The sequence below is a fragment of the Protopterus annectens genome, chromosome 3.part0 (genome assembly GCF_019279795.1).
Source record: "Protopterus annectens isolate FY-2018-M chromosome 3.part0, PAN1.0, whole genome shotgun sequence".
In the NCBI taxonomy this organism is placed as follows: domain Eukaryota; kingdom Metazoa; phylum Chordata; order Ceratodontiformes; family Protopteridae; genus Protopterus; species Protopterus annectens.
The window spans coordinates 1792525013-1792542453 of record NC_056731.1 but is presented as its reverse complement, the minus strand read 5'-3'; positions in this window follow the sequence as shown (position 1 = coordinate 1792542453).

Genomic DNA, 17441 nt, shown 5'->3' with positions numbered 1-17441 from the left:
AAACATTGTTCTGGAAAACCTCTTTAAATATGTCAGACAAGGACTGATATCCCACATTATCACCACCACCCATACTCTTTCCTCACCTGTCCTCTCTCATCCTGTAAGGATCAAATTGCACATACAGAAAACCAGGTGAATGCAACAGCTTTAGCAGGTATCTGCACCACAGATATATCAAACTGTTTACTAAGGTACATTACTCTCACAGTATGAGCATAGTCTATTACTTACAGCACATGCAAATACACCTCATGTTATACATGTGGTATCTTCCCTCAGCAGGATGTGCTCCACTGATCATCAAAGTGACACTGGGCTGTTAATAATTTTACTTTGGAAAAGTGGGGTTGTTTTCCAGTTATAGAATAGCAAGCACTTCCACTAGATTGTGTCTCTATAATAAGCTACCAAGAACGTCTGCATAGCAGTTTTCTAAAAGACCTAATCTTCCCTGCTTAAGATGGTGAAGAAGTTATCTCAGGGATCTAATTTCCTCTAATTTCTCATTCCTGCTGGTTAAGTAAGAATAGACATACAAACCTGAGCTTTCTCGCGTGCTAATCCAGACTTCATTGGGAGGGTACACGGCACAGCTGGTATTGATATGCTCAAATTTGAAATTCTAAGAAATCATAAATATCGGATAAAAATGGTGTGGCTAAACATGATAATGAATGACATGGAGAGATAGAGAATGTATATCCTGGGTCACATGTGACATCACAGGTTAGGGTCATACAGTGTAATGCCATAACTTATTTCTTGTCAAGTCTTTTGTCCAAAATATTTTCAGTATACAGTTATCTTTAATATAAGTCATATATAATTTGTTATATGCTCCCCATTGTAAAGCTTATCAGTGCTTATCTGTGTATCTTTTGTGTTGCTGCGGCTCACATTATGACTGAATATTATTATTGAATCTGTGTGCCTGACACCAAAATAAAAACAAAAAATACAAATAAAATATTTATTTTATCTGCTTAGTCTTGTAACAAAAAGGTATTAAAAATCAACGGTGAATTGTTAGAACATTAATTTGACTGGCTCAGCTTCAACGTTTAATCCTTTTCTTTATCAGTCCTGTCTGTACAAGACTGAACATTGTAATGAGAGAGGCTGTTTAGGAAGACATATGACAGAACAGCTTTATGCTGCTTTGCTTTATGAAGGTCAGCTTTCTGTAACTGCACAATAAGGTCCTGTGTATGTGTTTTTGGTATAAGATGGCATTTCTTTAACTCTGGTGGGTTTTCATTAAGCGTATCTGACTACAGAGATAGCTTCATAATGCTTCCTCTGGGAGGCCTCACAGGGGACAGACTACTGGGAAAGGAATGCACTGTGTTTTCTTTAGCCGACTATTCTTTTTGAGGTTCACAAGAACTAAAAACCTTAGTTTCAGCTTTGGTTCATTTCAGAATGCTTTTATTTCTCACTGAGACTTAACTACATAACTTTTTTTTTATAGCTGTAACTCATATCTTATTTGTCAGCATTTAAATGTGGAATAGCAACGTCTGTCACATGATAGATATTTATTATGAGCAAAACCTCTTATTTTTCAGTTGTGCTGGACATTAGTATTTATTCTACACCTAAATTAAATTTCTAAGAATTTTCTGCATAATCATTTACAGAAATTTTGCAACTGGGATATTCTGTTTTTGCTAGGTACAGCAAATGGCTGAAGTGGTGTTAAGTTTTCTTTATACAGTGCATCCGATAATTACATTAAAAGTACTAAAACCCTTTGGTTTAGGTGATTCTTTCTAAAGTGTAGCACTGAAGTTCACAGTGATTGTTTCTCATCTATCTATTTATATATTGATTGTCTTCAATATACCTATATCTATAATTGATATCTATCTACCTATCCATCTATCTGTCTAATTCCCTACATTGCCACATGTTTTAATCATTCCCAATTATTGATTAACATAACAGTAAATAATTAAAGAAATAAATAATAAAATGTAGTATAACAGAATCATGTGTATCTGGAAGAAATCTGATTTAGTGTCCCACTGCACTGGCCTGACGGCAACACGTTTTGAGCTTTAAAAGAGAGAGAGAGAGAGCGAGAGAGAAAGATCACATAAAAACATACATTGGTATGGGTATTTGCTACCCCCTACTGATGCTGAGATGGAGTTACAAGCATCAGCTTTTCAAGGTGGTTCATGTTTGCAAGCTACTAGCTTGTTTCTTTTTTCAGTGCATGTGTTTCAAGGAAAATGATTTAGTGTCAGGTGAAATGCAAGAGTGGATACAGGAAATCTGCTTACCTGTACTGGGCACATGCAGTTAACTGCAGGTTCTGTGCTCTACGTTACTACTGACTGCGTCTCAGGGTCACACCTACCTGCTTCAACATGTACTCTTACTTTCATAGTGTAGCTAAAACATAATGTTTGGTGTGACATGCAGACAATAATTTCCTAACAAAGATCTGAAAAGCTTGCATGAGTTTTGCGGATCATGACAGAGACCTTTAACTCTTAGGCTAATGCTAGTTAGATTAATACATACATACATACATGCATACATACATACAAATGTTTCAAGCACAGGCATTAAAGCCCTTCTAGCTTGCCAATATGCCAAAACACTTGTTCCCATAATAAATGTCCAGGCTGTTCTTAAAAATATCTAAACTAGTACTTGCTTTAATTTAATTTGGTAGTCTGTTCCAAGCATCAGCTACTCTGTCAGAGAACCGATTCGTACACTTCTCATTCCTATAGAATCTTTTACATAGGTTATCTGACAATTCTATAGTACTTTTTGATAACCCCAAACATTCCCAGAGGTAGTTGTCCCTAAATGCCCTATATACCTGAATGAGATCTCCTCTTAAATATCTGTAAGAGACACTGTACAAGTTCAGATATTTTAGTCTTTCATAATAACTTAGATTTTCACATCCATGGATTCCCTTAGTATATTTCCGCTGTACTCTTTCCAGTTTATTCATGCTTGTTTTACTATGTGGTTTCCATATTCTTATTCCATACTCAAGTTTGGGTCTAATGTAACTAACAAACAATGACTTCATTATGTTTGATTTCCTAGACTTTATAAATCTTTTTATACAACCTATAGTTCTATAACTATCATTAGCCAATTGGTCGATATAATTAGAAAAACTCATAGCTGAATCTACCCATATACCCAGATCCTTAAATGAGTCTACAGTTTCCATCACTGTGTGCTGTATTAAATATTCACCTTTCAGTTTATGTCTCCCAAATCTCATATGCTTAGTTTTTGATGTATTTATCAAAATATTATTCTTCTGTGCCCAAATGGTCAATTTAGTCAAATTATTTTGCAGACATGCCTTATCTGTACCACTTGTAATCAGTTTACCCAATTTCAGGTCATCAGCATATAGACTGTAGAACACCTCAGATGAAAAAGTAAGATCTAAAGGATACAATCTAAACAAGTAAGGGCCTAGTACAGAGACCTGTGGAACACCTTGACTATAACCAAGGATTTCACCTGTCCAGTTGATGTGTGATACTTGCCATGTCCTATTTGTAAGCCATGCAGCTATTCATCTTATCAACAGTGCATCAATACCTAGTTCTACTAATTTATTGATTAGTGTTTTGTGCATGACCCTGTCAAATGCTGAAGTCAAATCTATATAAATCACATCAGAGCACAATTTTTCATTCATAGCTGTTATTATATTGTTATAGAACATCATGTTACAGGTGGTAATAGATCTATTTTCAACATATGCATGCTGATATATGGTTTCAAGTCCCAACCTATCCAGTTCTGACAATAACTTATCCAGTATTACCTTCTCCATTATTTTTCCACAACATGAAAGTAGACTTAAGGGTCTATATGAGTCTGCATTTGTCCTACTCCCCTTTCCCTTAAAGACAGGTTTAATAAGTGCATGTCTCCAATCTTGAGGAATCTCTCCATATTTATATGACCTAGTAAATAATAGATGTAATGGCAGTGTAAGTTCTTGCTTAAGTGTTCTCAGGTCATTGTTACTTATTCCGTCTCCTCCCTGCACTTTGTTTGGATCCAGTTTGCATAGTTCTTTTTCAATATAATCTAACTTGATTCCAGTATCTGGGGTTACCTGGATGTCACTAGAACAACTTACCACCCCTTTTGTGGAGCCAAACAGTTTTGCATAAGATTTTGTAAATGTATGTATAATCTGTTGTGTATGAGAATACATTTTAGAATCTGCACACAGTTTATCAATTTGTGTATCTTTAATCCTTCCACATCTTATGTATCTATAAAAAGGTTTCGTATTATGCTCAATATCTTTATATAAATTTTCTTCAAATTTTTCTTGATCTTGTCTAACACTATGCTTAATCTGTTTGTCTAGCTCGTTTATTTCAGTTTTCAAAGTTGTAGTTCAACCTCTCTTCCATTTCTTATATTTTTTGTCTCTCACCTTAATCAGGTATCTTGTTCTTATGGAAATATACCCCTTGATGTTGCATGCCTATATCCTGATGTTAAACATTTTTTTGACTTTTTGCACTCAAACAATTTCTCTTTCAAAACTTCCCACATTCCATCTGCAGTTTTTCCACTGAACACCTCACTCCAGTTAGTTTAATATAGTAACTGTTTTGCTTCCCTATAATCTGTAATTAACCTTCTGTGCATTGGCTTAGATTTCAGTTTGGCAGAATTATCTAGCAACAAATTAACCTTTATGACCTCATGATCACTACACATCAATGGTGGTAAAACTTGACTTGAAGTTACAGTAATTTCTTTGGGAACACAAACAATATCTAGTATATTCCACCCCTGGTAAATTTTTTTACAATCTGAAGCATTTGTTGTTCCTGAATATATTCTGTGAATAATTTCTTTACTAACGTTGTTCAATCAATATTATTCCAGTCTGTTTCTGGTAAATTTAAGTCCCCAGCTAATATTATTCTTCTCTCCTGTGTTTCATGTAAGAAATGTATGAATTCCTCTTGGTCATCTGTACTTGACTTTGGTGGTCTGTACACTCCAACAATTGTTATATGTTCCAGGGTTGTCTTTAACAACCATCAGAGATGCATCAAATGCTGCTATCTGTGAATTGTTGCATTTTTGACCTGGCAAAAATCCTGGCTAGTGTTTGTCAAATATTGTAAACTATCTGCTACAAAAATTATCTTCCCTGATCTAGACAAATGCACACTATTCTGTCTGAATATGTGTGCCCAAAAGAAGGCTTGGATGCTCTACACATTTCCATTTTTTTAAAACAGGACATTTTTTCCATATAGGTATTTAGCCAAAAAATCTTTTCATTCACAGTGACCTGACTATCCTTTCTATAGGTGATTTGTGAAAAATATGTCCTAACACCAGTACAAGCTATACTATCTAGGAGGGCTGTCAGTTCCTAACAGTCAGAGAATCTTTGTTGGTGACATAATTTGTACCAACATAGGTTCATAGATTCATAGGTTGGTACTGGGCTATCTGCCCGAAGGCATATATTAGCCCAGCCACATTGTGCGGTATTCACCGCCCCTTTAGTAGTTCCCTAGACCCTTGTACTAGCAGCTAGTACCCTTGGCCCCTATCTAGTAGTGCTGTTGGTGTGATCCCAGGTGTGAACTTTCTGTTACCCATCCACTCATCAAGGTTCCTCTTGAAGAGTGATAGTGAGGGGCTTTGTCTTATGTAGCCCTGAGGTACACGACTCGTTACTGGTCTGAATTCAGACATAGATCCCGCTACTCTTACTTTATGGGATCTGTCTGAGAGCCATGAATTAAACATGAACATAAATTAAAACAGATCCATACTTCTTTACATTAAGGCGTTCCAAGGCTTGTTTCACATCTTCTGTTTTTGCTCCTGGCAAGCATAACACTACTCAATGTTCATTATCATCTTTGCAGATATAAGTATCAGTTCCTCTAATAACTGAATCTCTGATTACAAGAATATCTTTGCTGACCATCTCTTTAGAATATTCAGCTTCTAATACAGTCATTTCTGCTCTATCAATTGTTACGAAGGATAGATCTTCATCACTATTAGTCTTATTAATTCCACTGTTTTCATTGCTTATTAAATTCTCATCAAGCTGGCATTGTAAATCCACAGCTTGAGCCACGTAGTCAACATCTGTCTTTCTCTTCTTTTTTCTTACAGTAATGTACTTCAATCCTTCCACGTTCAGTTTTGATTTCTTCCTTTTCACCTTCCCCTTGCCTCTTTTTTCTACCTTTTCAATTGGAAAGGTGATGCCTTTTTCTGTAGGCTGAGTTTTCTGATAACTTCATTCCCTGTCATCAGTGTGTCACATAAAGCAGAATCCTTTTTACTACGTATTCTCTTTCCGTTACAGTCATTAGTCAGTTTCTTTTTCTTCCATGTTATTTGTTGAGAACTTCTTCCTTTCTTTCTTTTTTAGTTTCCTTCTAAACAAACCGGATCCTAATGTCATCCAAGACCTCCATTTCAAAGTTCATCAAAGTTCTCTCTTTTTATTATTATCAGGATTTATTTATTTAATCATATGTGGCTTGGAAGAGAATGCAATACAGAAAATAAGCCTATAAGCAAAAGCTACAACAGTAAACATCGTTAACAATAGTTAAAAAGAACAATGAAGAGTCCTAAAGTCAAACAAAAAAGCAATATACTTTGGTATACTTCTGGTCTAAGATAGGTTAAGGAACATGACAGTTGTTTAGCTGGACTGCCAAGAAGAAATCTATCAGTTAAAAAAGGCCTGTTGAGAAGTAGGGCAGAAGCATTTAACCCTCCTGGTTAGTCTGAAGAAAGATTTCAGAGCTCCAATAAAAAGCATGTACATGTCCAAATATCTGACATTGCAAGATATATCATTCCAGACTTTATGGACCTGGAACCGAGAAAGCCTTAAAAACATAAATGAGTTTATGAAATTAGTAGTGGGACAATAAAAATACCCAGGCAAAAGAAGACCTAATTGAGTGAGTAATTGATTTAACTGAAACCGAATGAATGAGAAAACAGAACAATTCATTGTTTTATAGTTTGATTTATTTTTGTTTATTTACACATTTGTTGACTGGAAAAGCACATTGTTCCAAGCAGCCTATTCAGGTACAACCTAGACCAACAAGGCATTTACACATAATGAATAATGATACTATTTATAAAGTTAAGTACAAGTTTTATGAGAAGTACATGCAAATATATATTCATTCATACAAACATCTGCAGCGTAGTAATATATATATATATATATATATATATATATATATATATATATATATATAGATATGGATTCACTATACAATATCGAAATACTGAAATATCGAATTTCAGTTTTTCGAGACTGAATAGTCGAAAAACCACATACATGAAAACCCACATTCACGAATACTACAATCGCGACCATTCACACACATACACACACACACACACACACACACACACACACACACACACACACACACACACACACACACACACACATAAACCAGGACATAATCACACACACACATACACCTACCTAACTAAAAAAAATGACAACAAACACAAACACACTTAACCTACCTATAAGCAGGGGGGCAAGTCCCCCCTGCACCCCCCCACCCCCCTACTTATATATTCTAACTCTGAGGTCGCACTAAACACACAAACACACAACAAACACCACCGCACACACTCACACACACTAAACTCCCTACCCATTATGCTCAAACACACAACACTTACCTGAAACCCCAGATAAATCCACAAACCGCACCACACGTCATGAACGCAACACCATGATAGCAGTGGATTCGACATTTGCGGATTCAGCATAGTGTAGTTTTGGTTAACTGCACTTTCCACTTTCCACTATTCGGTCTTGATGTATATATGTATATATATATATATATATATATATATATATATATATATATATATATATATATATATATATATATATATATATATATATATACACACTATATATATATGTGTGTGTGTGTGTGTGTGTGTGTGTGTGTGTATGTATCAGTGTACTCTGGTATGGCTGCCATGCGCATTACTTTATAGTAGGAATAACAAGTAGAACAAAGGAGAAAGTGGTGAGAGGTATATCCATTTGGTAATGGACAGTTGAGCTAAGCTAAGTATAGCAAAGGAGGTTAAAGAAAAGTAGACAAACGGATACCGAAGTAAGAACAGACAGAGATAAAGAAAATAAAAAAATGGAGGAGCTGGGTGAGTAGAGGTTTAGATCCTTAGGCCTAGCATTTCTGATTTTATTTGACTTGCTGATGTGCAGTAAATCCATTAGTACTGTGTCAGAGAATGCCTTACATGCTAGACATAGGCCATCTATTAGCAGTCTGTAAGACACTGAGTATAGTGACAGGGCTTTGTGTCAGTCCATGTAAGACATTTGGTTTAGGCCTTGTATCCTTTTAGTAATGTATCTTTGTAGGCATTTCAGTTGTTGCATGTGTCTGGACAGATACATGCCAAAGGGGGAACTTTGCTTAATGATTGGCTTAATAAGGGATGAGTAAAGGGAGACAATGACATCCCTAGATCTAGACATAATATTTTTGTTTATAAACTGTGCAATATAGAAGTACTTTCTTGTGACAATAGACACATGTTACTCAAAAGTTAGTAAGTTGAGAGATCCCAAAGAATTGAATCAATTCTTAGGCATGTATTGCCATTGTGGTAGCTCCCTGGGGGTAAATGACTTCTCAGAGAATACCACAATGCATTTTCTGGCATTTAGTTTCAGTCTATGATTTTGCCACCAGTTATTTATTTCAGACAAACCTTCCTGCAGGATGGCTAAGTCATTCAGGGATTGAATGACTGCTCCTAGCTTACAGTCATCTGCACACTTAATCAGGTAGAACGCTTTACTATTTTCTTTTCCCTCAGATACGTAAATGCCATATAAGAAAGGTCCCACCACAGGACTCCATTGGTGACTGGTGCATTTGTGAAGGTAACTTCCCGTATTTTGATTTCCTGCATCCTACCTCTGAGCCAATTCTCAATCCTTTGGGCGACATAGGGGTTTGTTTCCAGTTTATTTAGCTTTTCAACTATGCCTAACTGGGGAATTTGTCAAAACCTTTGACTAGGTCAAGGTATCCAGTATGTGCCATTTTACATTCATCCATTGCTTTGTTGACCTTTTCAAAAATGTCCACCAGGTTGAGTAAGCATGACCAGCCCTTAATGAATCCAAACTGAGACAGGTCCAGTGTTTGGAGGTTGCCTAAGTCCTTACTAATTAGTTCCATGAAATGTTTTTCTATAGCTTTGCATAAGAAGCTGGGCAGACTTATGGATCTGTAATTGCCTGAGTCTGTATAATATCCTTCCTTATGCAAGGGAATGACTGTCACTGTTCTCCATTCACTATGGACAAAACCTGTATAGAGGTTGAGGTTGAACAGTGTTGTTATGGGTGTGGCTAAATTGTGGTATATGCTCTTAAAGATGTATCCAGGGATATTGTCAGGACTCATCAATGCAGTATTTTTAGCTTTTAATAGAACTTTTAGAACTTTGTCTTGCGTGACAGTTAGAGGCAAGAAAGTTTCAGGTATATCTTGCTGGACAGATAGAGGTGTGAGATGCTACATCTTCAGCCTCAGTGTAGGTAACATCATTCACAATCAGCTCACATTGTACTTTTGAGAGAACAAACATAACTGAAAAAGGCCTTGTGATTGTCTTTTTCAGGTATATCTTGCTGGACAGCTAGAGGTGAGAGATGCTACATCTTCAGCCTCAGTGTAGGTAACATCATTCACAATCAGCTCAGCACATTACAGCATTGCACTTTTGAGATAACAAACAACTGAGAAAGGCCTTGTGATTGTCTTTGGCATACATTTATATTTAGTCTCAAACTTTGCTTTGGTGGAAGTTATTAAGCTTCTGATTTGTTTATTTATTTCACTGATGAGAGTTCTAATACTTTGGGAATTACTCTTCTTACATTTGGTCAAAATTCTCTTGCTTTTATTGAAAAGCTTGTTGATATTATGGTTCTATCATACAGGTTTGTTTCTTGTGTTTGCCCTGTACTTGTTCTTACAGGGTACAGCTGAGTCTACACATCTATCTTACGATGGACTAAGATGTATGAAGCCCAATATTGTATTTTCTGCTCTTGGATTAGATTGTAAGGCAATGAACAGGAGTACATGTTCCAGTGTGGGTGTAGCACACTGGTGAATAGGACATGTCTTACTTCTGTAGTTAAGAGACTGGGCGTTTTATATGCAATTTTAAGTTTGATAAGGACCTTCTATGTTATTTTTATGCATGTGGCAGGAAAGATAAACTTTGGTCTAACATTATGCAGAGGAATCTCTAATATGGGACAAAAGGTACTTGTATTTGAACTGGATCAACAGTTTTCAATGATACTTTAGTAGCCAACCTTCAACTGGTTCCAAAGAGCATGGGTATAGATTTTATGTTTAGGGTTAGTTTGTTTGTACATATCCAGTTCCATAGGAGGGTAAAGTTGTTCTGTAATGCAACTGCTATTTCAGTGTGAGACTTTGCTGCCCTGGTGACAACAATGTTATCAATACATAATAAGATGTAGACATTGGGTAGTTCCCAAGAGAGGTCATTAATGAAGAAAGAGACAACAGAAGAGGTCCCAGTACTGGCACTTGTGAAACTCCCATATTGTTTGGCATAACATTGGAGTTGGCAGCATCATTGCCTGTAGTAAACATTCTGTTGTGAAGGTAGTCACTAAAACCGAAGCACATATCTTCTGAGAAATGGTATTTCCTAAGTTTAAGAAGCAATATGCTGTGGTTCATCCATTCAAATGCTCTTGCTAGGTTAATAAGCATGGCACTGCTAACATAGCACTGATAAGACACACAGCAGAAGTAATGGTGTGTTGAAATACTGTTAGGTATTAACCTTCAATAATTATGATGTGGTGATGTTAGTCTGCTCTAGAATATGAAACAAACAATCATTTTACTTTGTAGAACTTGCAGGTTTGTTTTACTGTTGTTAATTATCAAGGTCTTTATCAGGATAATCTTAGCTGTAACTTGGTTAGTTTCGCAATGAAGAAGGAATGTACGCTGTAAGCCCCACTGAGCAGACCTTAGATTTTGCTGTCTAGTATATCTGAGTGAAAACTCTCGGTAAGGAATAAGCCATCCATAAGCCAGGGGATGTGGATAAAGCCTGAATAGCTCAGTTTTATGAAGTGGTAAATAATCTTACTTATGTGCAAAAGTTAACAGTTTTTCTTTTTAATTATTGTGAAAATTTATATTTTAAATGCAGTTGCTGAAACTACTACACGCAATGTTTAGATTGGGCCTGAGGATTTGGATTAAGAGATAAACAGGCCTAGCTCATCATGGGACCTACAGTTTGGGAGGAAGATAGTTCAAAATTTAGTTAATATTTTGCTGGATCTGTTTATATATATATATATATATATATATATATATATATATATATATATATATATATATATATATATATATATATATATCTAGAGAGAGAGAGAGAGAGAGAATCAAAGACTTAGTTTATAAAGTGCAAAAAGCAAAGTTGAAGTGACCAATATCCAGTTTAGCAATCTTGGAGACAGCATAGTGCTGTGAAAGTGACACAGAGGCATATGTGTGCCCCTTTGTGGGCACACATATGTCCCTCTCCATGGGCATATCTGTGCCCATAAATGGGGGAAAGACATTCAATGTGTTACTGGGGGCTGCATCCACTTCAGGAGAAGTATAAGGCATATAACAAAGTGCTTGCAGTTAGGAGCCAGTGATACGTGGTCTGAGTGCCTTATTCTCCTCTTCTCTCTCACCCTCTACTAACATAGCTGAATGGCTTATTAGCTGTGTCCCCAGGTTAACTATTCCAGTTGGGGGGTAATCTGGTCAATTTAGATGAGTGTTTAGAGGGGATGAAGAGGCAATACCCACCTGCAGATGGTCATTCTGGCCAAGAGGACCAAGAAAAAAGTAAGAAAATTATGGAATGAATTAAAAGCAGAAGTTAAGTCTATTAGCATATCCCCATTTATGATGCCATTGTCCACATTTCTATCAATATGAATGAAAAAAACATTTGTATTACACTCAAACTGCTATGTCCTGATTGGGAAATACTCCTGCATGTCAGAACCAGCTCCTTCATATTTAGGAACTACCATACTCAAAATGCGTCAGCCACCATGTACCTGTCTATCTTCACTGCTGATATAGTCATACGGAAAATAAAATTATGCACCTGAATGAGAAACGTATTGTTTATAATGAGCTACAGTTCCTATAACATTGTAAATATTCCAAATAATTATTTTTATTCCTACTTCATTCACATACACCATCTCTTACTGCTCCTTCTAACAATAGAATACAATATATCATACAACTATATTTTTCTTTAATCTTTAACACATATAATATTGTAAAAATGTTCATATTACCCCTCATGAAATCTTTTTACATAACTTTTTTATGGTCTCTGCCATTAAAGTCCACTCCCACCAAGTTGCTAGTGTAAACAGAAAAGAAAAGTGTGTGTAAGGAATAACTTCTCAAAGAGCTGTTATGTAGAAACATAATAGCTCCTTGTTCAAAAGAAAGGATCCTCAACTCTGTCTAAGTGGTGGCAACAACTGGGGGGGGGGTTGCTCAAGGTGGCAACTGAAGAAGGTATAACTCTGCTCCTTACATACATAAATTCATTGGTAAACTTAATAAGTATTCCCATTTTTTACTTCAAATATTTCTATGCTGACAGTAGGAAAGTAATTCTGTTCCCTGGGCATTTATTTTCACTCATTTAACCTTGGATGGGATGGTGGCTTTTGGTATAGTTTGAATTACCCCAACTTTCTAAATTAGAACTCATAAGGACTCCAACTCTGTTGTAAGGGGGTTTAACTGATAGGCATATGCTCACCAGATCCATAGTGATCCGCAGTCTCTATTGTTTGCCCAGAGCAGACTGTTTGTTCTGCATAAGCATAGCTCAATTTTAGGGGCATTGCAAAACTTGTAAATAGCTAACAAACTTTGCTTCTCTGTACAGCATTTTGCAGCTATGTCTATCAGAAGGAGATTTGTTTCTCAGCACCCAGTGACAGAAACGAGCACACGTGCGCGCACACACACACACACACACACACACACACACACACACACACACACACACACACACACACACACACACACACACACACACAAACACAATTTCATTGGAAGCTGTCCACTTTGAAATTACATTGGTCAGTATCCTTCTGTCACTACTATAGCTTAATGGCTTAACTGTCTCCTGCTCATATTTAAATGAAAGGAGTAATCTGTTATATAGGTAGCATTTTTGTACAGTCTTTACCAATCAGACCGGCACAGAATTCAAGTCTGCCACTGTTCCCACTGTTATGTAGGTTTCTTGTATGATGCTTCTGTTTTTTTGTTTTTTTTTTTGAGTATGTCTATCAGTTTTTCTGTTTTTGTTTTTATGACTTTCTGATGCTATTTAACTGTAATGTTTACTTAGTGGAGTGTTTACAGACAGGGATCAGGAACACTGTTTACTATGAAGGTGTTTGACCTTTCTCTTTAGTGCTGTAGGCATGAAGTTAATATATTGAACTAAGGAGTTGCAAGGAGTATTTACCCCTTCTAAACATGTTTTGCTTTTACTTCATATTTTGATGTTATTGGATTATGCTGTCTTATTTATAAGGTTAGATGATTGTGTTTGTTGTAGCAGGATGCAGTGGTCCTTGGTCTAGCCTTTAACATTTTTCATAGATGCCGAATGAAGACTACCAATCAACAAGTGATCAAAAATCTCCTGACAGAGTAGATGTGCTGCAGGTGGAAGATATTATTTCCATAACCCCACTAATAAACAAAATAAATGTCTAATGCATTCAGCCCTTCTTTACAGGTTCATGCAGTTCTAAAACTTCAACAATAATTCAGATTCCCAAATAAAAAGGATATCTTTCTTTTATGGCCTTTCACATTTCACTGCTTTTACTCATATAACTTAACTGGGGAGGCCACGGTGATGCAGCGGTTAGCATTCCCACCTCACAGCAAGAGGTTCTCCTGTTCAATCCTCAGTTGGGGTGCCTTCTGTGCAGAGTCTGCATGTCCTCCCTGTGGTCGCGTGGGTTTTTTCCGGGTGCTCTGGTTTCATCCCAAAGACATGCTGTAGGTGGATTGGACACTAAATTGGCCCTAGGCATGAGTGCATACATGTGTGTGCCTCCTGTGGAAGGTTGGGCACTGGGCTGGCAACTCAACACCATAAAACTCCACTGCCAATCATGAGCAGACATGTGATCTGCTGTGGTGACCCCTAACCGGGAAAAGCCAGAAGAAGACTCATATAATGTAACTGGATTTGCTTCTGTTTCACATTCAGTAGAACACATAGGGAGCCATACATCCCCCATGATAATCATCATAGTTTCACACTAAATCAAAACAGTAGGACTGACCTTTCACCTCCAGCACATAGCTTAGCACAGACCTTGCCTAGAGATCTGACCAAGGTCTTTGAGTTTGCAGAACACCCTTTACTACTTAATGAAATACACAACTCTTATATTGCATAGTTTATAAACTTACCTAACGTGACACACTAATTTCCCAAAACTGAATTCTGCTTTGGCAAGGAAACTTTATCTTTACTAAAGAATATGCATTCTTCTTAATGCCTGATGCTCAATTTACCAAATTACTGTAGATATCAGATGCTTTTAAACAGGGCCTGAATATTTATGGTTTAAGCCCCACCACCCAAGTCTGCCTAGCAGCTGCAAAATGTCGGCATACATTAAAAACCAAACCCACTACATGTTCATTAAGGTAAAAGCTGCTTAACCAAGGTTAATAGTAGACTGTGGCATGCGCAAGCCTATACATTGGTGTTAAACTTGACGTTCTCCACTCTTACACTCCAGACCCACCTCTTTACCACAAGGAATGTGCCAATGCCTTCATATCTAGGAACTACCATAACCAAAACTTCTCAGCCTCCACATACCTGTCTATCTTCGCTGCTCATATAGTCATGGAGAAAATAAAATTAAGCACCTGGATGAGAAACATGCATTCTTTATAATGAACTACAGTTCCTATAACAGTATAAATATTCAAAATAACATTTACATCTTTTCCTGCAATCTCTTTTTTTACAAACAACCTAATTTTATATCTCATCTTACTTCAAAAACATGCCAGAAGTCATCATCATAACTAACAGGAGAGCCTAGATTTCACAATAAATTAATTGCAGCATTTCTAGAGCTCATGCAGTCTTCCTTCACCTTTTTGAAATATAAGCAAAAATAGCATAACTGGCAGCTAATATGTTTCCATTCTTTCAAGTAAACAACGGTCATCCTCTAACATATATAATACGTATAATAGTGATATATCAACTAAATGGCAGAGACAACCCCCACCCCCAAGAACAGGCCACAACCAGGTTCTACAAACAAAACTTTTTAAATGTTTAAAGATGTTAACAAAGCCAATAATGTTTCTTGTCTACATACATTTAACATTTTGCATCCTAGTCCGACCAAGATTAATTTAAGCCAAGCCAAACTTACTTAAATTTACCAAAATGTTTCTGATGTGTGTCAATACTCCAAGGAATTTTATGGTTATAATATAGGTTTGCACACATCAATCATTCATAGGCTGGCCCTGTCCATTAGGAACAGAGGTGCTAAACCAGGGGTTTTCCCAGCAATTGCTTCACATAGATGGAAAGGCTGTTCCAGAGAAGGGGTAATCTTTGAGGCACATATCTCTCCCTCAACCATGAACTGCTTATCGCCTTAGATCAGGTATTTCTGTTGCTATTTGTTTTGTGGATGTACAACAGAGCCATTAGAGTGTGATCAGAAGATGCCTTGTAGGCCAGGCATTGATTGCCATGTAGCAGTCTATAGGAGACTAAGTACAGCGATAGGGCTTTGAGATGGTCCACACAGGATGTGTTCTTTACTCCCTGCATTCTTTCTGTGAGGTACCTCAGTGGTTTCCCAAGCTGTTGCAAGTGCCTGGTTAGGTACCTGCTGAAGGATGCATTGTACTCAATGATTAGCCTGATGACAGCCAAGTACAGAGGAATAACGACCTTCTTGGACCTGGTTGGGGTACACTTTATTATACGTTGAGCAACATAGAATGATATTCTCACCACAGAAGACATATAGTAGTCAAAGATCAGGTTATTCTCAATATGTGTTGAAAGATCCCTGACACCTGGGTCTACTTTTAAGGATATATTATCAATGTGGTAATTTCTAGGGGTGGTCGTCTTTCAAAAATGGTACTATTGTCCATTTTTGCATTGAGTTTTAGTCCATGACTCTAGCATGAGCTGTTTGCCTGTCACAGGCTCTCTTGAATGATATCTGTGCCTATAGGGATTCACTGACCATGCCTAATTTGTAGTCATCTACAGACTTGGTTAGTCAAAGTGCCTTCACATTTGCCATGATTTCAGAGAAGTAGATGGCAAAAAGGAGAGGCCTGTGCACCAATCCCTGTGGAAATCTGCTAGTGACTGGCCTCTTTGCAGAGGTGCATTCCTCCATCCTAACTTCTTTTGTCCTATCAGTATCTGGTTACTCATTGGATGACATATAGGTTTCTGCTAATTTTGTCAGTTTATCTGCAATGCCCACGTGAGGTACTATGTCAAACTCCTTGGCCATGTCAAGGCAGCCACTGTGCACTCATCCATAGCTTTAGTGACTTTCTTGAAGAAGTCCACCAGGTTAAGTAGGCATGAGCATCCTTGAACAAAACTGAACTGGGTAGGGTCCAGTGTAAGTAGATTTCCTATGTCATTGTTTAGCAGATCCATATTAATTCTTTCCATGGCCTTGCATATGAGACTAGTCAGACTTATGGGTTTGTAGTTCCTCGGGTCTGTGGAAGACCCTTATTTGTGTAGACGGATACTTGTTGTAGTCAAACATTCGTTAGGCATGAAGCCTGTCAGGAGGCTATGGTTAAACATAGCTTCTAGCAGGCCTGACAGGTCATGTTTCATTCTATTCAGGAGGCATCCTGGGATATTATCAGGCCCCATCAAAGTGTTCTTTATCTTAAAGAGTGCAGTGAGGACCTGTTCTGTAGTGAGAGTTGATGGAAAAATGGTGGATGGTATTTCCTCGGAGGGGGATGTCTGTGTGTGATAGGTGGTAAAACTGGAGCTAAATTTATTAGGCAACAGATTTGCTATATCCTCTGACTTTGTATAGGTGGTTCCATTCATCATTAATTTGGCACTTTGTTGGGTGCTGCCTTTAAGTTTGCAGACATAACTGAAGAACGCCTTATGATTGTCCATAGTTTAGGAGGCTATTTTTATATCAAATTTGCCTTTGAGGACTTGATTTATCCCCCGAGTTGCTT